General features: G+C 41.3%; 1 protein-coding gene across 2 annotated transcripts in view; it reads left to right on the top strand.

Annotated features, from left to right (window-relative positions):
• The first annotated feature begins 923 nt into the window (after positions 1-923).
• Positions 924-26,704, top strand: part of ZNF366 (zinc finger protein 366) — a 74,270-nt gene continuing 48,489 nt past the window's right edge. The window contains exon 1 of one of the 2 annotated variants that reach the window (XM_003981055.4): positions 924-1,176. The gene's annotated coding sequence lies outside the window, so the exon portion shown is untranslated. Of the gene's footprint in view, positions 1,177-23,300; positions 24,334-26,704 lie in introns of those variants that run through there. The other variant, XM_045061865.1, reaches the window with a different exon arrangement.

The following is a 26,704-nucleotide window of genomic DNA, read 5'->3' as shown; positions in this document are numbered from 1 at the left end:
GAAGGAAGTACCTTAAAGTTGGTTTTTCTTCTGCTGCCACAAAGGTCCACATAACTGCTGGTTCCTGTTTGTGGTGAAAATGGTCTTAACCAGATGAATGGAGGGCACAAGACACACGGCACAATCAGAGCGCAACTACTCTAAACAGAGCTCATGCCACCCGTTGGACTGCCAAGCACCGTTAAAACTTGTTAAAGAACATTCCATGTTTTCTCTCCTTCTAGTCAGCCTCCCCGTCGCTTTTCAAAAACTGTGGCTGACTTCTCTAAGACTAGGCTGCTTCACAGTATTTTGAAAACAGAAATTGCCTTTCAGTTTTTCCAGAGATGACTAAATCCCACACGAGATAGTTATGTCCAACAGGAGTGTGGCAAGTTGCTTTTTTTTTTTCTTTTTGAAAACATCAGCAAAGATGGAAGCTTTCACTTGGCCCACTGCATAAAGTTCGGTGACCAGTGCATAAATCGGCTGTTCGTTCCTGGAAGAACTCTAAGGCTCTAGAATCATGCTCAAAAATTGCAGCAACACTGGTGTTTCAAAGAGCCCAGGAAGAGCCAAACATCCTGGCTGACCGTCACCCTGCCCAGCCTCACAGGCTGGAGGATTGCCTCAGTTAGCACAACAGACCAAACGTTCCCTTGCTCAGAGGCAACATGACATGATTTGTTCCCTTTTGGCCGTGTCAGTTCTGCAAACAAGATACCAGAGGCTGCAAGCTCAGGAGAGCCTGCCTTTCTGGAACACCATTTGTTTGGACAGGACAGGCCAGTAAGGCTTTTCATCTCTTTAAAGCTCTTAGGGCAGAGAGCATATTTGAGGAATTCCTTTTTTCAAAGATTTTTTTTTTTTTTTTGCCCCTTCCAACATTTTGTTTAAGAGAAAATGAGATGTCTATCTTCTGTTTCCTTATTTTTTTTCAGGAAAGCAAAGGGTTGTTGACTTCCTCCCTCTCCCCTCCCTTCCTTCCTTCTTCCCGAAGGTACTCATCTGAGAAAAAGAGAACGAAGTATTGTTCCTGTTCTTTCTTAAGTCATTTGAAACATTGTCCCTGCGAGTTCTTTAAGTTCCCTGCAATCTGTACACAAGAGAAAGAGGGAGAGAGAGAGGGAGAGAGACAGAGAGCAAGGGATCAGGTAAAGCACTGGGGTTGCTGCAGCCATTCAGACTCAGGAGCTGGTAAGTTACCCATGCAATCATTTCTACTTCCATTTCAATGTCCCCGGGATGGATACTGACGTGGGCACCTTCAATGGAAAATACCTTGCTGGGTAGAATCCTTAATCAAATGGTATGACTGATGGATGACCCAGAATTTAAGCTTTTACTTTTTTTCTTAAGAGAATACTGATGCTTTGCAGAGCTGAGGCTGGCAGAACGGGAAATAAAATTGCACTGGGGCTGAGGAGGACAGGGTGTTAAAACTGATTTTTGGCACAGATAACATGGCCGGGTTAACTAGGAGCCCTGGAGTGTGTGATGTGTCTCACTGGAGAATTCACTCCTTCTCAGTGCTGTATCCTGGGAACCTTAGGAGGGTGTCTGTTAACAACTATGGTTTGCTCTGGGACTTTTGTCACTCATTGTCTAGACTGAGGGTAGCCTTCTCTTGTTCTTTTTTTTATATTCAAGACCACCCCTCCCCCGCCCCCGCCAAAGGAATGTTAACGTATAACTGTTATTCTGCATCACTGAGGCTGAAGGAAAATAGAAGAGAATGTCACTTTGAATTGTACTGTGTGGGGGAGTGCTTACGTGTTCAGGTTCCACATGGGGACTGAATGTAAATTTTATTATCCACTGTTGATGGAAGATGTCATCTGCCACACAAAAGGCGGCAAAGATTTGGGGTCACGGAGCTTTAGTTTTGGACAACCACATGTGACTAGAATAGGAAGACTAAGATTGATCTCCTCTTACAGTACAAGTGAAAAACTAAGCTACAGACGCAGTTGAAAAATATTCACCCAGCACCTGGTTTTCCATAGCAAACTGGTCAAGCTTATGCAGACAACTAGTTTTTGAAAGTCTAACTTGCCTCAAATAAATTTGTCAGAAAGGATAACATTACCAAAAACTCATGATGGCAAGCCATGAGGGAGCCAAGAGCACACTGTCAAAACAGGCCAGCAAGGTCAATTGGAAAGACAACGTATATTCACTCATATTAATCATTTAATTCAGAGAGGTGTTGAATGGGTGAAGGACAAAATCATGCAGAGTTTTTTTAAATATTAATTTCTATAAAATTTAGGGATTGAAGTAACCTTGGCTTGGAAGAGTGTGATAAAAGCAACTAGTTTCTCATTTATAAATTAGTTTGGCCAGACCGTGTATTAACCATAATCAAGTAATTCATCTTGAGTCAAAACTGAGCCATCATCTTAACAAGAGGGAGAATATAGGATACAACCAGGCTGTTGTGCAGGTTTTGTTCCATTAGTCAGACTTCTTTTTTCTTCTCCTTTTTTTAAGAGGCTTTCTTTAAGAGCACTATAAAGCGAGCAATTTAAGAGAGCTAGGATCAGCGTCTGCTTGCTAGAGGATGCAAAATGGTTCTAAGAGCACTTGAACATGCTTTCCAGGCCCCTACCACCTACCCTAGCCACCCGTTTCATAGATCTTCAGGTCAAAAAGCAGGCAGGACTGACAGACTGGGGCATTTTGCATCTTTTTTGTCAGCCACTGTGACCCCTGTGGAAAACTTTTGGTTGCGATCTTGACTTGCTTCTTTCAGTTTCATTTTTTTCTTGATAACGTATTTAATTTTGTGCTCAATGAAAACAACATCATAGAAAGCTCTGTAGTTTTGGTTACCGAATAAAAGCATCAGATGGAACATGGTGTGACAAAAAAGGGACAGTAGAGTCACATGGACTAAAGACAAGTGAGGCAAAAGGTGGGCATGATGACAGTGGTGCAGAAAACAGCCCCACTTCTAGCATGCGTCTTCACTGTGGCCCCCGAGATAAAGGATCTCAGGATGTGTTCTTTAAAAGAAAAAATATGTATTCATTATTTCCATTTAAGTTGTTAAGCCTTTGCCATGAGAATATGTGTTTGATGCTGGGGGGAAGAAATTCAGATCCCTAAAGAAAAAAGCCATTGAGTCATTTAGTCTAGTTGCTACCAATCTGTCTCCACTCAACTGCAAGGAGTGAGTTAGCCTGTGTGGAAACTTCCACTGTGTGATTCTTCTTTGGGGTCATCAGAGGCTCTTTTGTGATATCATTAGGGGAACTCCAGCATGGAATGATCCAGAATTTGACACAAAGAAGATTTCGTTATTTGTGCCTGAACTGTGCCTATAATAAAATTACAAATTTGTCAAACAAATGTTAAATTATATTAGGATGTGTCCTATAGGCCTTTGTGTTGGGATGTGAATCAAATTGGAGAAAGCAGAACATCAAAAGCATAGACTCTGTTGTCATACAAATTCGGGTTTGAATTCCAGCTCTGTCATTTACTGACCACAGGCCTTTAGGACAGCTTATTCACTTCTCTAAGCCTCAGTTTCCTCAAAGGTAAAACTGCACCCACATAATACAGTTGTGGGGATTAAATAAGATTATTTATGCAATGCATTAACCATGGCAATTGTTGACAGTGCATGACAAAGATTAGGAGTCAATCAATGTCAGTTGTAATTTTTTAAGTCAGGTACTAATACTTGAGGGTGCTGTATTTTTTTAATGCTGATAATAGAATACATCCTTTGTAATTTGTGTTATTATCTTTGATCAATACTATGCCGAAGGTCTATCAGAACAAAAGTATTCCTCATAGCTTTAGAGTTGGACACATATTTAGTGAAGGTATCCTGAACCCTAAGTTCTTGTAAAACAAAGGAAGGTAGAGTTTAATGCTTTGATGTTCATCTCCGCTAATGGCAGAAACACCAGATTTAGTCTCATTAAAATGCCAGCTGTGTTCAACAGAGCTCAATGCAGGGGAAAGGTTGCCTTGGAATAAAAGTTTTCAACCTAGACGAATGTTCGAAAAGACTGCAATTAGGCTGTAGATGTTTATTCTCCCTTTCACCTATTTCCCCCAGCTCTTGAGCTCTGGTCATTGGTGACCTTTTCCCTGGCCCTGGAGGGCTGGAGACATGTTTTTTGGAGACCACTGTGGCAGTTCCATGATTCAGCTAGACAGAAAGGACTTGAAATGACACGTTCTCTCCCTACTGAGGGCAAAGCACACTCAGTGATCTCTCTCCCCAAACATTTTAGTAAAGAGCCACTTAGGTCCACACAGATAAAAAGAACACCACGATCACCAATAGTGTGTGTGTGGCTGGAGGTGGGGGTGGTGGGGTGGGAGGTGTGGTTCATTTAACTGCTATTTCGCTCACTCTAAACTTTAAAACCTACAGGCTGATTAGTTTGTCAATACTAATGATACTTTAACTTAGGTCTTGGTTAAACTTCCGCCTCCACTTCCCAGAAGAAAACATGCAACCACAACAACAACCAGAAATCTATCACTAATAACGTAAAACTTTGAGGTTCTTTTGTTGGACTAAGAGGTTTTTTGATATAATATAGATTTGTTTGGAAAACTTAATCTTCGGAGAACAAATTGAAGTTGAGTTGTTCTACACTGTTGTGCAAAAGGTATTTTTTGCACAATGTGGCTTAGTGTAGTGGAACAAGGAGTAGACTGGGAGTCACAACACGGTTGTTCTGTTCTGGTCTGACCTCTATCATTCTCTGTATGTGTGACGTGAAAGGTTTCTTTACTGGCTCAGACCTCAGTTTTCTCGTCTGCAAAATGATGAATTCTCACGGTGGTCTGTGTGTGTTCAAGTGTATATCAAAATTCACCTGGGGGGTGGTTTCCACTCTTCTCCCCTGCTCGCTGCCCTGGATGATCTATTTGGTTCTGATACAGACGTTCTTTGATTCTCTGAAATGAATGGTAAGTGTCTTACTTCGTTTTCCTCAGGATTGCACTGACATTAAATAAAAATGCATGTTTTAAGAACCATGCTTTTAAGCGGAATTCCTATTCAGCATTGGATATTCTTTCTAAAAATTAGTTTTGAATTTATCAGTTGTTATTCTAGAAGCCGTTAGTATTATAAAGTAAGAACTGTCAAGTAATCTGATGAGACTAACCAGGGTTCTAGAACCATACATAAATCATAAAAAGAGAAAAGAGCAATTACATAGGTGTATAAATATTGCAATGCCACATGCGCAGCACTTTTTGCTTGTTTTCATCTTATAGTGAGTATGCGTTGTTCATTTAGTCAAAGAAACCAGATACTAAATTTTTCCACTCAAGTTTAAAAAATTATTGCGAGATTTAATCTCATAAGCTTTTTATTATTTTTACACTTTTATAATGTATGCTTGCTGAGCCTATTTTAGACATTAGATCCTCATCCCTAAGTTAATGGTGACATGGAAAGGCAAAAGACAGATAATGGTGTGTGAAAAACCAGCAGTGACAAGCCATGTTAAGTCTGCTTTAATTATAAGAAAAATCTGCAACTTATAGAAAAAGTTGTTCTTATTTCTACCTAAATCACTCAATTTTTTTCTCATATGTTCAGAGAGCAGCAATGGACGCAGGTCTGCATCTGACGGGAACAGAGAGACAACAAACATGGCCTAACGATCACTGCTCTTTTGTGACCATTCAAATACTAAATACTTTTAGATAAAAACAAAGACATTTAGAGAAAAAGAGAAAGAACATGTCTTCATCAAGAGATATGTGTATTATACGAGTTCACTAGAAAGTAGGCACCATGAGGACAGGGACTTCATCTGTTCGCTGCTATGTGCCCAGAGCCTGGAATAGCACATGACATAGAATAGATGTAAAATAAATATTTGTTGAATAGATAATATATAAGTGGGCTTTAGAGTGAAATATGCTATCTTTAGGGGTGCCTGGATGGCTCAGTCAGTTGAGTGTCTGACTCTTGATTTTGACTCAGGTCATGATCCCAGGGTCTACTGGGATCACTACTCTGCAGTGAGCATAGAGCCTAAGATTCTCTCCCTCTCTCTCCCTCTCTTTCTGCCCCTCTCCCTTGTTCGTGTGCTCTCTAGAAAGAAAGAAAGAAAGAAAGAAAGAAAGAAAGAAAGAAAGAAAGAAAGAAAGAAAGAGAGAGAGAGAGAGAGAGAGAGAGAGAGAGAGAGAAAGAAAGAAAGAAAGAAAGAAAGAAAGAAAGAAAGAAAGAAAGAAAGAAAGTTGCTATCTTTATATAAAGCCAAATGCAACAGTTAAAAAGAAAAAGTTAGTCAAACTTTTTTGGGGTCTAGACAATGCCAAACTGCCAGCTTGACATATTTATTCCCCACTTGAATTGACTGGAATTATGGCTCGTTCCACCATTATGTGCATGGGGCTACTACATGGATATTAATGTGTCATCTTGGCAAAGACCCCACCCACTTGCTCTGGGAGATAAACATTTATCAGATACACAAAAAAGACTCAGTTGCATTTTATTTTCCGTTTGTTTTCTGGGCAGATGATGGATTTGCAAATTGTTTTTGGAGGGAGGGAGGGAGGGAGGGAGGGAGGGAGAGAGGGAGAGAGGGAGAGGGAGAGGGAGAGGGAGAGGGAGAGGGAGAGGGAGAGGGAGAGGGAGAGGGAGAGGGAGAGGGAGAGGGAGAGGGAGAGGGAGAGGGAGAGGGAGAGGGAGAGGGAGAGGGGGAGAGGGAGAGGGAGAGGGAGAGGGAGAGAGGGAGAGGGAGAGAGAGAGCAAGCGCGCATGAATTTGTTTTTCCTTGGCTACAAGAGCTGTGAGCCAGAATTCAGCCTTGTAGGAAATGCTCAGCACTGTCTGGTTTTTTATAGGCAGGGTTGTAAATTCAAGTAAAGGGATGCCACTTAGGCTGAGTTTACACAAACATGAAGGGGCGAAGCCAGGGAGGGAAATGTGATATCCTTGTGGAGCACAATACCCTTTCCTTTACATAATTGGGCAATGGAGACAATCAAATGAATAAATACTGGAATGAAGCAGTTTTGCACTTATTTGGCCAACATAAGGGGGTAAATATAAATACAGAATAACAACAAGGGGCCCGAGGGGTCTAAGGTTTCTGTTATTTGCAGAAACTGGAAAATGCACTCTCTGTTCACAGTAATAAAGCCAAGTACCACGGCACTCAAAGGCAAGTCTGACCCATCCTCCCATTTTCCAATAATAGGTTATGGCCTCGCTTGGCCATCTGTGACGGCCACTGATATCCAACAGGAGAATGAGCACCGCCAGAGCACCACCACCACCAGTGGCAGTGTTTGTGGAGGAGTGGGCCAGCTAAGGACTTAATACACATCATTTCACTTAATACTCTCTTGCTCCCATTTCAGAAATGAAAAAAAAAAAAAAAGAATAACAACCACCTTGTTTAGCCGATAAATTATAGAAAGGAAGTGATTTACTCAAGGCCACTAAACTGATGTTGGCTTGTTTTCAGCTTTCTCATTAAGGAGAAAGTGTTACCTGTAGCTAATAATATTTTTAAAAATTAAGTATTCCTTAAGGTAGTGTTCCTTAAACGTACTTTAAAAACCAACAACATGGCATCACCCAGGATGATGATTTTTCTTGTTGGAAAAGCAGAACCTTTAGCTCTATCCTAGACCTCCTGCATCACAATCAGTATCTTGGGGCACCTGGGTGGCTCAGTCGGTTAAGCGTCTGACTACTGATTTCGGCTCAGGTCAAGATCTCACGGTTTGTGAGACTGAGCCCCTCAATGGGCTCTGTGCTGACAGTGAGGAGCCTGCTTGGGATTCTCTTTCTCTCTCTCTCTCTCTCTCTCTCTCTGCCCCTCCTCCACTTGCACACACTCTCTCCCTCTCAAAAGAAATAAACATTAAAAAAAAAAAAAAGAATCAGTATCTTAACCTGATCTCCATGAGATGAAGAAGGTACAAATTCAAGTTTGAGCAGCACTACCTTAGGGTTGTGACCTGTTGTATACAGAGTGATTTCAGAATGTAGGTTCCTGTTCCAAAGAGTTACAAAGCCATTTTTTAACTTTGACCTTATCCAAGACAACATAACTCCCTCTTGGAGAGCGGTTATAGTGGTTACTGGCTAAGTCTTGACTCTATTCAGCTCTGAGTAACATTAGGTATGATTTTTGTGGTCTCACCAAACAAGTTAACTCCACATCAAGGGGCCCTGATAATCTGAGAGAGGAAAGATCTGGGGTATTGTTTTTCAAGTGTATTCTGAGCACCAAACATCCGAATCACCTGGGGCAGATTCCCAGGACTTCTCCAGATCTAATGAATCTTGGGGAGGGGATGGGGGTCTGCGTATCCTACAAGCTACTAGCTTAGGGTAAGGAAGTCCCAGCAGGGGTAGTGACAAGTATTTTGGGGTACATTAGCCCCAAAAGACATTCAGCTTTCAGCAGCTTGAAAAAAAATTAAAAGCAACCATGTAAGAGAGAATAACCTCAGAGTCCTTCCAGGAAGAAGAGCTTCTCTACCAGCTTCTTCCTTGGCATGCTGGACACTGGGGACAAGAAACTCTGCCACCTGCCTTGAGTCTGCCCCTGGGGGAAGGAAGGGGGCCTCAGTCTCCAGCATCACGGCCAAGGAGCAGATGCCAACACACACACCTCACTTTTCCCAGTTAGAAAACTCTGTGGAAAGAATCCTTAAAGTTTCCTTTGCACTCACTGTTCTGTCTTGGAACAGAAATCAAGAGGGGGCTATTGTTGGAGGGGTGGGGAAAGGAAGCAGGGCCGGAAGAGAGTGAGGGAGAGGACCGGAATAGCCTCTGGTTTGCTTCATCCAGGCCTCTGCCTGCTTGGAGATGGTGGCTTCTCCCCCTTAATCAAGGCCCTCTGGCCTTATTCCACAGGAAGTGCTGGGAGATGAAGAACTTCACGATTTCAACCCAGTTTTATTGAACACCCATTACAGTATGCCACCACTTTTTTCTTGCTGTTTTTCTAGTTCAGGCAGTTTTCTTCCCCACAGCATAGTGGATCCTCCCTCCCCCAACCCCCACCCTACAGGACTTTTTCAGTTAAAAAAGAAAAATAAAGAGAGATCTTCCATCATTATGCTAAAAAGAATTATATATACATATATAAAAATAATTATATGTATGAATATACGTATATGTGTGTATATATATACACACACATATATATAAAACATATATATGTATATTAGATACATATATACATATACACACATATATATAAAACACTTTTAAGGTGCTAAGGAGAACTGTACTTAATCCATCAAGATGGGGTTCCTGAATTATTAGACACTGAACTTGTAGGGTGAAGAACATTAAAAAAAGTTGCACAGTTACTCATAGGTATATGCAGAATCCCTCCTCTTGCCAGGGTTTTTAGAGAGCTGGGTAAGGAGGGCCTATTCCCAGCATCATCTTTCTTGACATTCAGGAGACATCCAGGAATGCAGCAAGCAAGTCGGCATCTCCTCCAACTTCATCCACAGTGTTCCTGCCACCCAGTCCCTCCTCAGCACAATGACCCATCTCTGGCTCGGTCCAGGTTCCCAGGGGTAGAGAGTTCTTATCTCCTGGCTGCAGCCTGGGCCCCAGGTCTGTACAGGATGTTGGAGAAGGAGTGGAGAGCCCAGTTTTGGGAAAAGAAGGTACAGCACAAGACCACATCATTCTGAAGAAAGCAATCCTATTTAGCGTGCCTTCACAACCTCTAAGTGCTCAGACATCCCATTCTTTACTATGACTTACACTGCCTCCTTTGTGCTCCTTCTGACCCTCCTAGGAGAGGAATTTTGTCATCACATATTTCATACATGAGGCCAGGGAGGACCCTGAATCATGAGCAAATCCCACCCCAGAATGATTAAGACATAAAGTGCTAGATTTATTTGTTCTTCAACCGATACGGATTTGGGGGGAGGAGGACTCAGTTTACTTAATAAAGGCTTATTTCTTCTGTTCATGGCACATGGACATTACACACATATAAACATACACATATAAACATACACATATGTACAGAGACGCAGCCTATCCAAAAATCATTGGTTGTTCTAGAAGGAAACCATGGATTAGCACTGAATTATTTGACTCAAAAATGTAGTATCTGATTATTACTTGCCTATACTTCCAAAGAGACTTACTACCCTAATTGTATTTTACTTTGGGATGTCAAAAAAGAGTTTGAATTTTGTTAGCTAGTAACACTAGGATAGAAGGTGAGAAAGGACTTAAGTGTTACTGCAAGCAATTCATAAAGTGCGTCATTTGCTGTGTTATTTTGAAAATATAAGTAACACAGGACAGGAGGAGTCAGAGAATACATAGATCAGTAAACCCAAATGCATATGGAAATTTAGTAGGTGACAAAAAAAGCACTGCCTATCAGAGGGGAACGTTGGATATATAATTAACTATGTTAGGGCCACTAGGTAGCTATTTAAGGGGGGAAAACTTATATCCCTATTTTTTTTTTATAAATTTTTTTCAACGTTTATTTATTTTTGGGACAGAGAGAGACAGAGCATGAACGGGGGAGGGGCAGAGAAAGAGGGAGACACAGAATCGGAAACAGGCTCCAGGCTCTGAGCCATCAGCCCAGAGCCTGACGCGGGGCTCGAACTCACGGACCGCGAGATCATGACCTGGCTGAAGTCGGACGCTTAACCGACTGCGCCACCCAGGCACCCCAATCCCTACTTTATTTCTTAAGTTGAACTCCAGATAGATCAAAAACTTTAAATGTTATAAATAAGAATGTAAAAAATACAAAAAAATGACAGATTCATTTTTGTTTCTAATCTCAGAGTAGGAAAAGTTTTCTGGTTTTACCCAGAAGACTTATTTATTATACATTATCACTTAAAATAAAAGGCTTCTATAGGGCCAAAACTCAATAAACAAGGTCAAAAGACAAACACAAAACTAGGGGAAATATACACAATGTTTATCACAAGGAACTTAATGTGGTGAGAGAAGAGGCAAAGGACATAAACCACATTTCACGTAAAATAAAATATACTTGACCCTAAAATTTGTAAAGAATAAAAGATACTCATCCTACTTCATAATAAGAAAATACAAATTAAAACTACCAGATACTATTTTTTTTTACCTACTTAATGAAATAAAAGATGAAACATTTGTTAGCATATTTGTTTCTGGGGATCTGGAGAGTACACTCATACAGCTGGTGTGATAGTGAATGATCAAAACTTACTACAGAGAGCAATCTGTAAATGTCTATCAAAATGTACAATTGACTTCTCTTGGAATTAATCCTATAAGATGCAAAAACACATTCCTACAATGCAATATATTTGCCACAGCATTATTTGAAGTAGGATGAAAAGATTAAAAATAGCATAATTGCCCACCAATAAGGAAATGATTGAATTAAGCATCTACAGAATAGAGTATTATACAGCCTTACAAAAGAACGAATATAATAAACTCCAGGAATGGACTCTAGGTATGCTCAACCGTGACAAAGGTGTAAAGGCAATGCAGTGAGGGAAAGACAATCTGTGAAGCAAATAGCACTGGAATAACTGAATAACTATATCCTAAAGAAAACACGACCTCGGGCTCTTACTTCATACCATACACATACATTAACTTAGAATAGGACATATATCATATGTTTTCACTCATATGTGGAACTTGAGGAACTTAACAGAAGACGATGGGGGAAGGGAAGGGGAAAAAATAGTTACAAACAGAGGGGGAGGGAGGCAAACCATAAGAGACTCTTAAATACAGAGAACAAACTGAGGGTGGGTAGGGCGGTGAGGGAAAGGGGAAAAGGGGCGATGGCCATTGAGGAGGGCACTTGTTGGGATGAGCACTGAGTGTTGTATGTAAGCAATGACCATGGGATTCTATCCCAAAAAACAAAAGCACACTGTATACGCTGTATGTTAGCTAATTTGACAATATATTATATTTAGAAAAAAAATTAGGGTATATCATAGACCTAAATATAAGAGTTGAAATTATAAAATTTCTAAAAGAAAACATAGGAGAAAATCTTTGTCATCATAGTTAGTCAATGATTTCTTAGTTACAGCACAAAATGCACAATCAATGAAAAAATTGATAAAATGGACTTCGTCAAAATTAAAACCTTTTGCTGTTCAAAAAAACCCACCCTTAGAAAAATAGACAAGCTATTAACTAGGAGAAAATATTTGCAAAACAGAGCTGATAAAGAATATATATGGAATATATAAAGAACTCTTACTCTTAACAATTCAATAATAGGACACACAACCCATTAAAAACTGCAAAAATTTTGGATACTTAACCACAGACAATGTCCAAATGGCAAACAAGCACATGAAAAGATATGTAAAAGAAAATGCAAATTAAAACCGTGACATCAGTACACTTCCAGTAAAATGTCTCAAACCAAAAAGACTGAAAATACCAAACGTTGTTGAGGATGTGCAGAAACTAGAGCTCTAACACACCGCCACTGGGAATGTTACAGGGTATAACACTTTGGAAAACAGCTTGGCGGTTTCTTAAATAGTTAAATATATACTTACCATGCAACCCAGCAATTCTACCTCTGGGTAACTACCCCTCAACAGTGAAATCAAACGTCCATATAAAAGACTTGCACACAAAGGTTCGCAGCATCATTATTCACAGTTGCCCCAAATTGAAAACAATTCAAAGGTTAATCAATGAGTAGATAAAAATTGTTATATCTGTACAATGGAGTACTACCCAACAACAAAAAGGAACTATACTGTTATATGCAATAATGTAGATGGATTTCAAAAGCAACCTTTTTTTAAAAGTTTACTTCTTTATTTTGAGAGAGATGGAGAGCAAGCGAGCAGGGGAGAGGCAGACAGACAGGGAGAGAGAGAATCCCAAGAGGGCTCTGCACTGACAGCGCCCAGCCCAACGTGGCTCGAATCCACGAACCGTGAGATCATGGCCTGAGCCAAAATCAAGAGTCAGACACTTAACCAACTGAACCACCCAAGCGCCCTGAATCTCAAAAATTGGTTAAGTGAAATAAACAGACACATGTTATCTAAGGAGCCAGGTATAGAACAAATATTGGATGATTTCATGTATTTGAAATTTTGAAAAGCAAAAAACTATAGAGATGAAAAGTTGCTGGGTGGTTGCCTGGGCTGGAGGTAGAGGCTGGAAGTGAATGCAAACGAACACAATGAACTTTTTTGGGGGTAATGAAATTCTTCCAAAAGTAGATTCTGGTCATGATTGTATAGCTACATAAATTTTCTAAAACTCATCACAATGACAGTTGGAAATGTATGAATTTTATATTATGTAAACTATATCTCAATAAAGCTGTTATAATTTTGAAATAAAAAAGATATGTTGTAATAATGGAGCGATCTCCAACCTGTATAGTTAAGTACAAAAAGCAAGATTGTGCCAGGTTACATAATGCTACCAATTTTGTTAATAACAAAATAAAAGTATACTTTCGAGTGCAGAGAATATCTCTAAAAGGATACAATAGACCTGCTAATAGGATTTGCCTTTGGGTAGGGGAATGGGATGGCTGGGGTAGGGGAAGGGGTATAGAGGAAACATTGTCACCAAACATCCTTTTGTACCAAATCAAAAATAAGGAGAGGAGAGAGGGAGACAGAGAGAAAGGAGTTTTGAGTCCCACACCAGCTCCGTGGCTGTGGGCAATTATCTGGGCCTCTATTTCTTACCTGTAAAATGAAGGGGTTGGTCAGTTGATCCCTTAGGGATGCTTCTGATTTCAAGTTCAAACTCTGAGAATTTCTTTAAGGACGATCATCTCATATCATCGGATCCCTCTTGATCTTCCCCTGCCAGCACATCACCAACTGCCATATAGAAAGCCACAACCAAAGGCTTTGTTCTTTCTCACTCAGGTACCTCTCCATGTATCTGGTCCCCATCCTCCTGGCAACATGTACAATGTGGCCATCAAGCAGGGTGAGAAGGTATCCCAGCAAGCAAGGTGTATGTGGGAGGAGTGACAAGACCATACAGAGGCGTGCTCACGACTCACATCGTGGGGGGTAGCTGCTTAAAATTAAGTCCCAACCCTCTTGCTTGCCAGCAGTGTGATAATCAACAAATGGGCAGTTCTAATCTCATCTGCATGACAGGTGTAAAACAGCACCACCCTCTTAGGGTTTGTTGTGAGGATTAAGGGTGACAATTCACATAATTGCTTCATACAGTGCCTGCCCCACAGTAATATTCAATAAATGTTGGCCTTTTAATTATTAATCTGAACTCCACTGCTCATGGGACCCACTTTCCTGGCAGTGGAAGGAAGAGAGGCAGCTAGGTTATCCAGCTGTGTGCTCACTAAAGCCATGAAGTAGGAGTTTGGGGGTGACAGAACAGTTTGTTTTCTTAGTCCAAGAACCCAAAGGGAGATACTGGAGTAATTTCTGCTGCCCCCAAGCCACTCTCACAGAGGGAAACTTAGAAGATTCTATCCCTGGAGTCAACGATATCCTGAAAATGTGGTGAATGCAGGCTATAAAAGTGTAAGGTTGTGACTTCAGGCTGGGGGTTGAGCCAGCTAAGTTAAACAGCAAGTTTCAATTTGCATGATAAATGTGCTTTAAATTATATTTGGATCAAAATATCATCAAATATTAATATTAGGGCCATTGTATAACCCCCTCACCATGGCAGCCATTCAATAAATGTGAGTTGCAGCTTCATACCAAACCAAATCAAACATTTTCCATCACCATGATGTGCACAGGCTCATGCTCCCCCATTGCAATCTCCGGGCAGCACAGCAAGGGACGAATCTAAACCCAGAACACCTGGGATCCCTGTAACTTCAAGTGTCTCAGTCAGAGACAGCAGCCCAACACGAACACAACGAAAAATTGATAGCTTTCAAGTGAATTAAACTTCCTGTGTGTAAGGTGATAGTGAACCCGTTGTGCACACACTCTCTGCCTTATACATTATCAAGTCAAATTCTGCAACTAGGTTGCAGAAGGCAGTTTACTTCAGTGGGATGCCCAGCTCACTAACTCTCTCATGTGCTTCTGTTCTCCCTAACTGGATCGGAATCATGTTTGTCAGGGATTGTGTTTTTAAGCATTGTTGCAGTCTCAAGAGCAAGAGCCCTCCACGGTCCTGCTGGCCTCACATTAATTTTCTCTGAGATCCTCTAAAAAAGCTCTTATTATCTCCACTTTAGAGATGAGAAAACTGAGGCTCAAAGGGAAACAATTTGGCTGAAGCGATACAGCTCTGTGAATCTCTAGGGATCTGAGGACTCAGGTTAAACTTACTGATTAAACAGTGTTGTGAATGTCTATGTGCCTCTGCTCTTCAAATATAACTATATTAGGGTGATTAATAAAGTATAAATTAATTTTTAAATGTTACTGAATTCAAAGGGCTTTGGGCTATTTTGTATTGCTTCTAACCTACTGGGGATTTTGAAAATGGGTTTATTTTTATAATTTACAATGGAGTCCTCATGCTGAGAAGTCTGGGAATCACTGCAGGAGACCAAAACTGGGGTTCACTAATAAAATGCAGGGAGGTACTTTAAATAATCTAGGTCTTGGGTGGCAAACAGCTTTCCCATTCTTAAACTGCTACCTACAGCCGGTTTGTATATTTGACAGAAGTCTAGAAAGTATCTGGAAGTATGTATCATTACTGTTTAATTTCTTCATCAAACAATTATCTTCAAAAAAAACTACTGATTCCTTCCTTCTTATCTGTGTGACCTTGGGCAGTTTGTTTAACATATTTCCTCATTGGTAAGATGGGGAAAAGAACCTACCTCATATGATGCTGGGACAGTCACACGAATTAATGCATGTGATGTCTTTCATACATTCTTGACACATAGGAAACACTCAGAAAATATTATTGTTGCATCAGGCACCACTGAGCACTGTTTTTGACACATAGTTGGGACTTGATAGATGTTTTTGGAATGAACGACGAATAACTGAAAACGTGAAATAGGAAGAGAGGGCAATTCTAGATATGTGATTCCTCATCTGTATTTCCTTCATCATAGACAGGCGGTTAGGACAGCTGCTTTTATGCAGATGCTGTGTTTGGGAGCTTTTACTTCAGTGAGCTCAAGCTAGAGAGATAATGGTGCTTCTGTCTCTTCTGGTCCCGCACACTTTACAAGTCTATCAACTTTATGTATCAGATGCATCAAAACAGAATTAGGCAGAAAGAGCTGGGCTTGGAACTCAAGGGCAAGCTATATTCCTCTTTAAAAACTGCAAGAGGAAACAGGCCCAGTAGACCTTCTAGATAGGAGAGAAGCAATGCTTTCTTACCACAAACCAAAATGCTGAGGACCACAGTTATAAGAGGGTCAAAGGAAGTTAGAATGAACTTTCGTAGCAGGCTCAATGTTTATCTAGCTTAAAATTTCACTTCCAGATTATCCCATGGATAGTTATTTGGCTTTATTACCTAAACAATATTTGAGCCTAATAGAGGGGTTTTTCTGTTTGTTTGTTTCAGGGTTTGCAAAGTGCAGTGTTGAAGGTAAGGGTAAAGTACCTGTTGCTGGGCTTTAATAGATGGGCTGCCCTGAGTTTCAGTGCTGGGTGACATACTGTTTTTTAACATAAGTCTCAGATGTAGCGACAGTCAGCTTTTCAGAGCTGGCTGCTTTTTCTAAGACCAGCTGGTAATAATCCTAGCAGCTATGACTCCATGGCTGTCCCACGTGGGTGACGCTCTGGGCTCGTGCTACGATCACTACAGTGAATAAATTCCAGTTCGAGCCTTTCACAAGTTTCCAGTAAATTAATGGCTGTACTGACTAGAGATGAATGCATCCCTGTCACCTCCATCCACTGGCCCTGTTCCTGCCCCTGGGACCACACAGAACAAATCCAGTCCTTCAAGTATCAGCTCTTGGAAGCATGTAAACCTACATTACCAAGCCCCAGGCCTCCAACCCACCTGCTTCATAACTCACGGGTTCCTTCAGCCAACTTAATCTAGACCTCCCCAGCAGCATGTTGTACACCTCAGCAAACTAGTTCGTCCCTGTCCATCGTCTTTGACCCAAAATGTCCCCTTCCCCCATCCCAGTAGTCCGGTCAGTATGCAATAGCCTGGGCTCCAGGGGGCCCATTTTTAGGGCCATGGTAACTGCCGGGATTCTCTCTCAGCCAGTTCAGATGAAGCAAAAATCAAGGAACTTGAAATGAGAATTACTGATTGCCTTATTATTTTTCTAGCTCCTACCCCTAGTCTTGTCTTAGGTCTTCTTCTTTCCTCTTTACAACTAATAGAATATTTCTTACCAGTGTTGTTAGGAAGCCCAGATACTAGTAAATGATAGTTACTATTTGAGCGCCATTTTTTGTTTGTTTGGTATCAAGTGCTTTATATTTCTTATTTTATGGGATCTCATGATAACCCTGTGAGGTGGCTTACTCATTTTTTAATCACTATTTTACAACTGAGGAAACTGGGATGCAGACAGTTTGTGCCCTGTCACAGATGGTAAGTGGAAGACCCAGAACTCAAACCCTGGGTTGCCTGACTTCCAAGTTTGTGTTCCTCCCACATATTGCTCAGCCTCTTTCTAACATAACGCCCTTGAACATTCATAGTACTTTACCCAGCCATATTGGGCGCGCAATGAATGTGCCCCCTTTTTCCTATCATCCTTTGTCTTCCTTGGGGAAACATGCAGACATCAAGAGCCATCTCAGGGAGAGGAAGGGGTCTCAGGATAGGCCTCTTTCACTCCTTCTACCCTCACTGGGGTCCCTAAGCCCCTTTGAGGGCTCTGTTATATCACCTTCAGTAGCTATCATTACTCAAGTTCAGTAGTTCTCAACTGGAGGCATTCTGGTCCCCTGCTGAGACATCTGAAAACAGGGAGGATACCTTTTGCTTAGCAGAATGAATAGGGGCCACTAATGGCATCTAGTGGTTGCGGATGGGCAGGGATGGTAAAATTCTGCAATGAACCCACACAAAAGAGCAATAATGTATATTCCCTTTGAAAAGGTCAGGGCCATGACTGTCTTCTTGCCATTGTCCCTCCATGCCCAGCACAGTACCTTCCCCTCCATAGATGCTTAAGACAGGTCTTTTGAATGAATGTTCTCCTTTGTCACCCTTCCCATTTTCTGCCTATCTCTTCTACCAGTGGAGGTTCTGAAAGAGAGGTGTCCAACTTGCCTCTAATTACTGGAAGCAACTTTAAACTTAGAGACCTCATATAGCTGTCTCATCCATTCCTCTTTTCCTCCCCTCTTTTCAAAATTTTCAACAACTTGGAGACCTAAGTCTAAGTTGATCAATTATGATGTACCCTTTTAGTGAAGCTCAAAGACACCCCTTTCTACAGTAACTTTCAGTAGAAAAATTTTTTCCTTTAAAGTGGATTTAAATACCCTAAGAGGGTATTAGGTTGATGACCTCAATGGATGAATTGTGAAGTGGTCAACTTCAAGTGATGTGGTCAAAGCAGCATCAGAAGCCCTGGTAGGCTTCCCCTCTCAGACCCATGAAGCTACAGTCTGGATGTGAGTGGAGGAAGGGAGAGGCCTCTTAAGAAACCAGTGAGAAAAATGCTCAAAGCTGGAGGTCTGGCTGGTTTCCTCATTCTTGGTGAAATGTCAACGAAGTTGGTACCAAGTAGATCAAGGAATATACTTCACTCCAGGACAGATAACTTGTTAAAGGAGGGTGAACTTGCTGGGATGAGCACTGGGTGTTGTACGTAACCCAATTTGACAATAAATTATATTAAAAAAATAAATAAAGGAAAGAGAGAACTGGAATCCCGTGAGATGTCTGCCCATGCCCTGATTCCAGTTCCATGACGGCAGAACGATGCTATAGGGTGGCAGCCTATCTGTGGTTGGATATTTACAGAGTTCATTTGTTTTGCTTTCTGGCCGAGTTCCTTGATGAGACCCTTAGCTCTTTTCTCTTTTATAGGTCTCAGAGAGAAGGTTCTCTTTCCACCCTGGGAATTCTCCATTCTGCTCCACTCTGGCTCTCTTACTTTTTAAAGGGTCTTAGGGAGTTGTTTAGGAAGTCTTAAAGTTCATTTTCATTCTCTCTTAATTGAAAATTACTCTCTACAGAGTAGCATAGCTCAGGGCTTATAAGGAAGGGCTGAGAAGGATCAAAGCAGAGAATTGTGGTGAAGGAGGGAAGAACTAACACTTACTTAGCACCTGTTATGGGCCATGCATACTACCTATTAGGTATCTCATTTTAATCTTTCTCCAGATCCATGAAATAGCGTATTAGTCAGGGTATATGCTAGGTTGTACTTTAATAACAAACAACCTTCAAATTGCCATGGTTTTAAAAGAAAGAAAGAAAGAAAGAAAGAAAGAAAGAAAGAAAGAAAGAAAGAAAGAAAGAAAGAAAGGAAGGAAGGAAGGAAGAAAAAAAGAAAAGAAAAGAAAAGAAAGAAAACAAGGATTTATATCTTACTTCCATTTCATATCCATTACCTGGATAAAATGTGACTTTGTTCCAGGTCATCTTAACTTTAGGCCTCAGGCTGACAGAATAGCTATTACTGGAAATGTTTCAGGTTGCTATGGCAGAGGGATAGAAAATCATGCAAAATCATGAACTACTTCTCAAAGATTCCATAAGGAAATGACACATGTCACATATGCTCACATTCTGTTGGCCAAAGCAAGTCTCAAGGCCAGTCTACCTATAAAGGGAATAGAGAAAGGCAATCCAACTATATGTACAGGGAGTTAGAAACATTTGATGAATAAAGTGTTATTGGAGCTGAGAAAATGGATGCTTAGGAAAGTTAGTAGCTGACGGAGTTGGAATTCAAAGCCAGGTTTTCTGACTTGGTCTCCTGGGCTCTCTGCTCTCCTATATAGTAGGTGTATTCTACAAGCATGGTGTTACATACGTAGTGCTGTATCTTCTCTCCAAATAAATTGTCTGTGGGGCTAAGAAGGAAGTACGTACATGCACCTGGGTATGGACAGGTTAGAGTCAAATCAAAGTCATAGTGACTCAGCCTTTATCATCCCCATTTCTACTCCCTATACAGGTCTTTAACACACTTGGTGTGAAATCACTATGTAACAGAAGCTTCATCTTTGAACACATTTCTTTTCCATTACAGTATCAAGTGCAACAGGTTTCCTTACTTATTGCTTTTATTTGGTGCCTAATGAGAAAAGGGCCACTCAGGCCTTAGTTTGGGAAGACTGCTGCCTGGTCAATGTTCAAGGTCCAGGGGAAAGGATGTCCCAGATTCCCTCTATTACTTTCAAGATAATCTCCAGAAGAAAAAAAAATTCTTGCTCAAAGAAAGAATGAAATAACAATACTTACTGTGCCAGCTCTTAGAAAATCAATCCCAATATTTCATCTCCCTGGACCCCAGAGGAAATGCTATGCTATGTTAGTTCCCCTCAGACTTTTCTAATCCAAGTAACCCTAATGGGAGAGAAGAGAAATCCTAAGTGGTCTGCCACAGGTGCAATTGCAAACTTTAACCAGTCGTGTGTGTGTGTGTGTGTGTGTGTGTGTGTGTGTGTGTGTGTGTGTGTGGTGTATTTGTTGTTTTACATTCTGCTTCATTATATGTCCACATTTGTTTGCATTTAAAATGCTCTATGGATGCCACAGTGACTTAGTCAGTTAAGTGTCTCTTGATTTCAGCTCAGGTCATGGCCTCATGGTTTGTGAGATTGAGTCCCATGTCGGGCTTTGCACTGACAGCGCGAGGCCTGCTTGGGATTCTCTCTTTCCTTCTCTCTCTCTCTGCTCCTCCCCTGTTCTCTCTCATTCTCTCTCTCTCTCAAAAAAAAATATTTAAAAAGTATTTTAAATCACTCACCACTACATAAAATTAATAAACCAGAAAAAATACACTTATTCTTGATTTTCAGCACCCCCTAGGAACCTGACCTCAAGCCCTCCCCATCCATGAACAACAATATGCTTATCAGATGAAAATGGGTCTCAGAAGGATATGGATAAGGGTTACTTTTAGGCTTGTGGGTATGGTGGGCTTCCCTTGGCAGCGAGAGTACAACCAGAAACAAGGAGAGAATAAAGGTGAGAACAAGGAGGAAGAGAAGGGGTAGGGAGGAAGGGACAAGAGGACCATGAAATGATATCTAGAGAGGGGGAGGAGCCAGCATAGCCAAGTGAGCAAGTTACAAATACGGCTTGGCTCAGTCGGTTGAGCATCAGGCTCTTGATTGTGACTCAGCTCAAGATCCCAGGGTTGGGCTTCATGCTGACCATGCAGAGCCTGCTTGGTATTCTTGCTCTTTGCCTCTCTGCCCCTTCCCCACTCACGTGCTCTATTTCTCTCAAAATAAATAAATAAACTTGAAAAAAATTTTAAAGCATACGGAAATAACTCAAAACTAATTTATTTATTAAGACAGTTGTCAATAACATTTTTTATTGGTCATATTTTCCTTATCTGTTACAAAAGCAAAGTGCTTTGTCTGAAGCACAGCTAGCTACAAACTAAGCAAATTATATAACCTTGCTGGTTTCCGAGCCATAAAGCATGAACTCAAGTGCTGCTCAGCCTAACGGAGTACATAGCTTGCAAAACCCTTTGGAGACAGAGAGTGCAATTTAAGTATTATATGTTATTAAATAAAAATGCCTATTTAGGAAAGGAACTCTCCATTAGCATTACATGTGCCTTAACTAGTAGTCAACATCTGGTAGAGCTGGAGGTCAAAAATTTTTTGACATAAGGGACCCAGGCGTTTATCACTTAAAATAGTAAATAAAAGAACAAAGAAACAAGCCCAGACAGTGACAAAGAGCATGTACCATTAAGGCATTGGCTTGGTTCAGAGAGAGATTCCTGAGCTAAAGAAGGCCTCATTTACTGGAATGGAAAAATATAGGGCCAGGAAATTGCTCAGAGGTCTCCTGTCTCTTCCTGTGCACGTGGAGACGCACTATGTGTTGGCTACTGTTTTGGATCAGAATCTCAGTTTTAGAAATAGCCTGAGTTGTGTCCTTGGAAAGTGAGAGGGTTGTGTGGTATATTTGTGTGTGATGAAGGAGGAGGAGGAGGAGGGGAAGATGTTGGGGGGAGACATTTAGATGCACTCTGGAAACAAACTGCTTCCTTGGGCCTCACAGACAGTTACCAGAATGGAGCTGGGAAACTGGGCAGCTAATCTGGGCTTAGGGAACCTCCAAGATTCCTGAAGCAGCTCTGAGGTAGAGCCAAGTCAGCCTGCTGACAACAAAAGCAGGTTCCGCATGTTCACACTAGATGGCTGATTTCAAGCCTGCCTACTTTTCTGGTGCATGGGCTGCGTCTTTTTCATTCAACAAACATTTATCTGGCAACAACCTGTCCCGGCAGACACTGTTTTAGGCACTGGGGATATATCATGAAACAAAAGACAAACATCTCTATGCTTATGGAGACTACATTCTAGCGGAAGGAAATGGACGCTGAACAAAATAAGTAAGTTACATGTCAGAAGATATGGAGAAATAGAAAGCAGGACAAAGAGTGAATAGAGAGTGCTGAGGAGGGCAGGGTTAGGGTGGCCTCACTGAAAAGGTAGTACCGAGCAAATGCTTGAAGGAAGCAAAAGAGAGCCATGCAGGTATCTGGGGAAGAGCTGTCCAGGAAGAAAGAGCAGCAAGTGCAAAAGTCTGGAGGTCAGAGCCTGCATGCTGTGCGTGGGAAACAACCAAAGGCCAGTGTGGTTGAAGTAGAGTAAGCAAAAGGATGTGGTAGGATATGGGTTCCGAGGGGTAACTGCATCATGGACAGCCTTGGAGGCCACTGGGTGGACTTTGGCTTTTACTCCAAAAAGATCACAGGAGAATTTTAGGCAGGGGAGTGACAAGATCTGACTTACATTTTTTTTATTTATTTATTTATTTATTTATTTATTTATTTATTTATTTATTTATTTATTTAAAAATATTTTTTAATGTTTATTCACTCTTTTGAGAGACAGAGTGTGAGCAGGGCAGGGGCAGAGAGAGAGGGAGACACAGAATCCGAAGCAGGCTCCAGGCTCTGAGCTGTCAGCACAGAGCCCGATGTGGGGCTCAAACTCACAAACCATGAGATCATGACCTGAGCTGAAGTCGGACGCTCAATCGACTGAGCCACCCAGGCGCCCCTATTTATTTATGTAAAAAAATTTTTTTAATGTTTGTTTTTGAGAGAGAGACAGACAGACAGACAGAGCATGAGCGGGGCAGGGGCAGAAAGAGAGGGAGACATGGAATCTGAAGCAAGCTCCAGGCTCCCAGCTGTCCGCACAGACCCCGACATGGGGCTCAAACTCACAAACCATGAGATCATGGCCTGAGCTGAAGTCGGACGCTCAACCAACTGAGCCACCCAAGTGCCCAAAGATCTAACTTACATTTTAACAGAATCAATTTGACTATTGTGTTAAGAGTAGGCTAAAGGGAGTCAAAAGTTGGAAGTGAGGAGAAGAGCTAGGAGGCTATGAGGAAGTGACTTTCCATCCATTTTAGAGTAAAAGCTAAAAGTTCCTGGAGGAAGGCTGTTGTGGCATGGGCCAGGGTAGGGGTAGTGACGGTGGTGAGAAATGGTTGGATTCTGCATAGGAAATTAAAACACAACTCAGAAAGTGTGGTAATCCCTATACTGGGGTACCCCAGAAGTCTGTCCAGGAGTATGTCAGAGAGCTGTGACGGAATGGTGACAAAGGATGTGCCTTCTTCGCTTCCAGGAAAGGAAGAAGAGGCAGGATTCTTGTTGGTGCAATCACCTCACCTTTTGTCTTTTTTTCCTTCCTGTTAATTGAGAGCCTATTTTGTGCCAAGCACTGTGTTGGGATACAACAGTGAATGTGAACTAATAGGATCACTGCCCTTACAGAGCAGTCTACAAAGGGAGTCAGGTGTTAAGTGAATAATCACAATAACAAATGTAAAATGACCACTGTGACACACGCTGAGTGTCAAAATTGGTATGTCTGCCCTGGTCGGGAGGTGCTGAGAAAAGAACACTTGAGCTGGGATCTGAATAACTATGTGCCAACCAGACAAAGGTGACAGAGGGAGAGGATGAGCGTCCTAGGCCCGGGGAATGGCATGCATAGAGGTTCAGAAGGGAGGGGGAGCACAGTATGGATGAGGAACTGAGAGAAAGCCAACATGAGTAAAATGCAGAGAGCTTGGGGAACATGAGCAAAAGGCAGCTGGAAAATGGACAGGGTCAGACTGTTGGGCTTGCTGGCCGAGTTCAGAGTGTGAACCTCACCCTGAAATCAATGGGAAACAACTGGAGGCCTTAGCAGGGGAATGATGTCCCCATGTGCTTGCTGAGTGGAGTAAGAGGGATGTGGAAGGCCACATACGAGACGAGGACAGCAGCTCTGGTGAGTCGGTGCTTGGTGCTTGCTTGGACTGGCAGAGAGCTGTTGTGGTCAAGAGGAAAATGAAGACTGGGATCTGAGAGGTATTTAGAAAGTAGAGCTTGGGTTTGGATCGGCCTTGAGGGGTGACGGAGAGGCAGAGTTCAAGAAGAATTCCCAGTTCTTTGTTTAAAATACTTGTGCCAGCGGATGTACGACTCTCCTATTTGTAGAACTCACCTACTTGTACTAGACCAAGCCACAGGGTAAGTCAGAAAGAACATCTATTTTTTTCCACAAATATTTAAAAATAGGATTTTCTGTAGGATGGTTTAGTTAGTGTCCAGCCTTACCAAGAACAGAGGGTGAGACAGATGACTGTCCCCAGGCCTCTCCGGCCCCACAGCCCTGTTGTATAATCAATTGATGCAGTCCTGCTTAGAAAACACGATCTCTCTTGGGGCGCCTGGGTAGCTCAGTCGGTTAAGCGTCGGACTTCAGCTCAGGTCATGATCTCACAGTTTGTAAGTGTGAGCCCTGCATCAGGCTCTGTGCTGACAACTCAGAGCCTGGAGCCTATTTCGGGTTCTGTGTCTTCCTCTCTCTGCCCTCCTTCCCTTGCTCACGCTCTGTCTCTCTCTCTCTCTCTCTCTCTCTCTCTCTCTCTCTCTCTCAAAAATAAACATTAAAAAAAAAAACCCACAATCTCTAAACCAGTGTTGTCCAATCGAAACATTATATAATACAAGCCACAAATGTAATTTTATATTTTCTAAAAGCCATATTTAAAAAAAAAGCAGATGAATTTAATTTATTTGAATAACTTCAAAACATCAAAAAATATTTACGCATGTAATCAATAGAATAATTATGAGTGAGGCACTTTGCTTTTTTTTTTTTTAACTAAATGATTGAAATCCAGTGTGCTTTTTACATGTATAGCACGACTGAATTTGGATTAGTCATATTTTGTGTGGTCGAAAGTCACACAGGGCTAGTGAGTACTGAACTGGACGACATGCCATTAAGCCATTCCAGCGGCCACACAGATCTTAAAACCACATACAAAACACTGGAAATAGCTGCTTCTATAGTGATTTAAAATGCTAGGAACTACTTTATTTTTTTTTAATATTGTTTAATGTTTATTTCTTTTTGAGAGAGAAAGAGAGACAGAGCATGAGCGGGGGAGGGGCAGAGAGAGAGGGAGACACAGAATCTGAAGCAGCTCCAGGCTCTGAGCTGTCAGCACAGAGCCTGATGTGGGGCTCCAACTCACAGACCGCGAGATCATGACCTGAGCCAAAGTTAGTTGCTTAACTGACAAAGCCACCCAGGCGCCCCTATACGAACTAGTTTAAATACAGCTTCTTAAATTTCAAAATCGAGTACTTTGTGATTAATTGTGTGAATTCAAGGCAGTTAGTTTTCTTTTCCATGCCTCAGTTTACAAAAAGGAACTGCTGTGGTGCTGCATAAGTGTACCAACCTTGTCAGTCTTAACAATCATTGACTCCAGGTTAAGGAAATCCAAATGGCTTTTCTTTCTCTTTATTTTAATTATCATTTCCCAAACAGATCTTTCCTTCCAAACTTCTAAATTCTTCTATGATATCTGAAGGTAGAAAACTGGCTAGTTCAATAGTGAACTGACAAAATTCTAAGAATGATTTTCATTCCAAGGCAAAAAAAAAAAAAAACCAAAAAACCAAAAAAACAAAGTTGGATTTACTGGGGAAATGTGAATACTAACTGGATATCTGATGATTAAGGAAACTCTTTATTTTTTAGATATTACATAGAGTACTGTGCCTATGCTTTAAGAAAAAATCCTTATGTTTAAGAGGTACATCCTAAATATATTTATAGATAAAATACGATGCTGTGAATCTACTTCAAAATCATCCTAATTAGGAGGTAGGAAAGAAGGTGGGGAATAGATGCAATATGGTTTGTCATAAATGAAACATGGTGTGAGACATGGGGATTCATTGTGGTATTCTCTCTGCATTTATAGTTTGAGTATTTACATAATAAACATGTTTTTTTTTCAAAGGTAGATTTTCGGACTTTCTTAGGTACTACCAGAGGTAGGATTTTCAAACATTCCCTTTAAATACTGCGTATGCTTCATCGCAGAGATGAAGAGGCCTACCTAAGCATCGAGAACACACACTCTTATTTAACACTGCAGTGGAACAAAGCCCTGGGTCCAAAATTCCCATCATAGTTTAAACCTCTGGTGTTTTTAGTGGTAACATAACTTTGCCCTTTCATCCCACACTTTGGTACATGTTTAGGAGGTGTGCGTGTGTGTCTGTGTGTGTGTGTGTGTGTGTGTGTGTGTGTGCGCGCGCATATATAGGCAAAGTCTGTGCCTTCGGTGTCAAGGAGA

Source organism: Felis catus, chromosome A1 (genome assembly GCF_018350175.1).
Source record: "Felis catus isolate Fca126 chromosome A1, F.catus_Fca126_mat1.0, whole genome shotgun sequence".
NCBI lineage: Eukaryota > Metazoa > Chordata > Mammalia > Carnivora > Felidae > Felis > Felis catus.
This window is presented reverse-complemented; position numbering and strand designations above follow the sequence as displayed.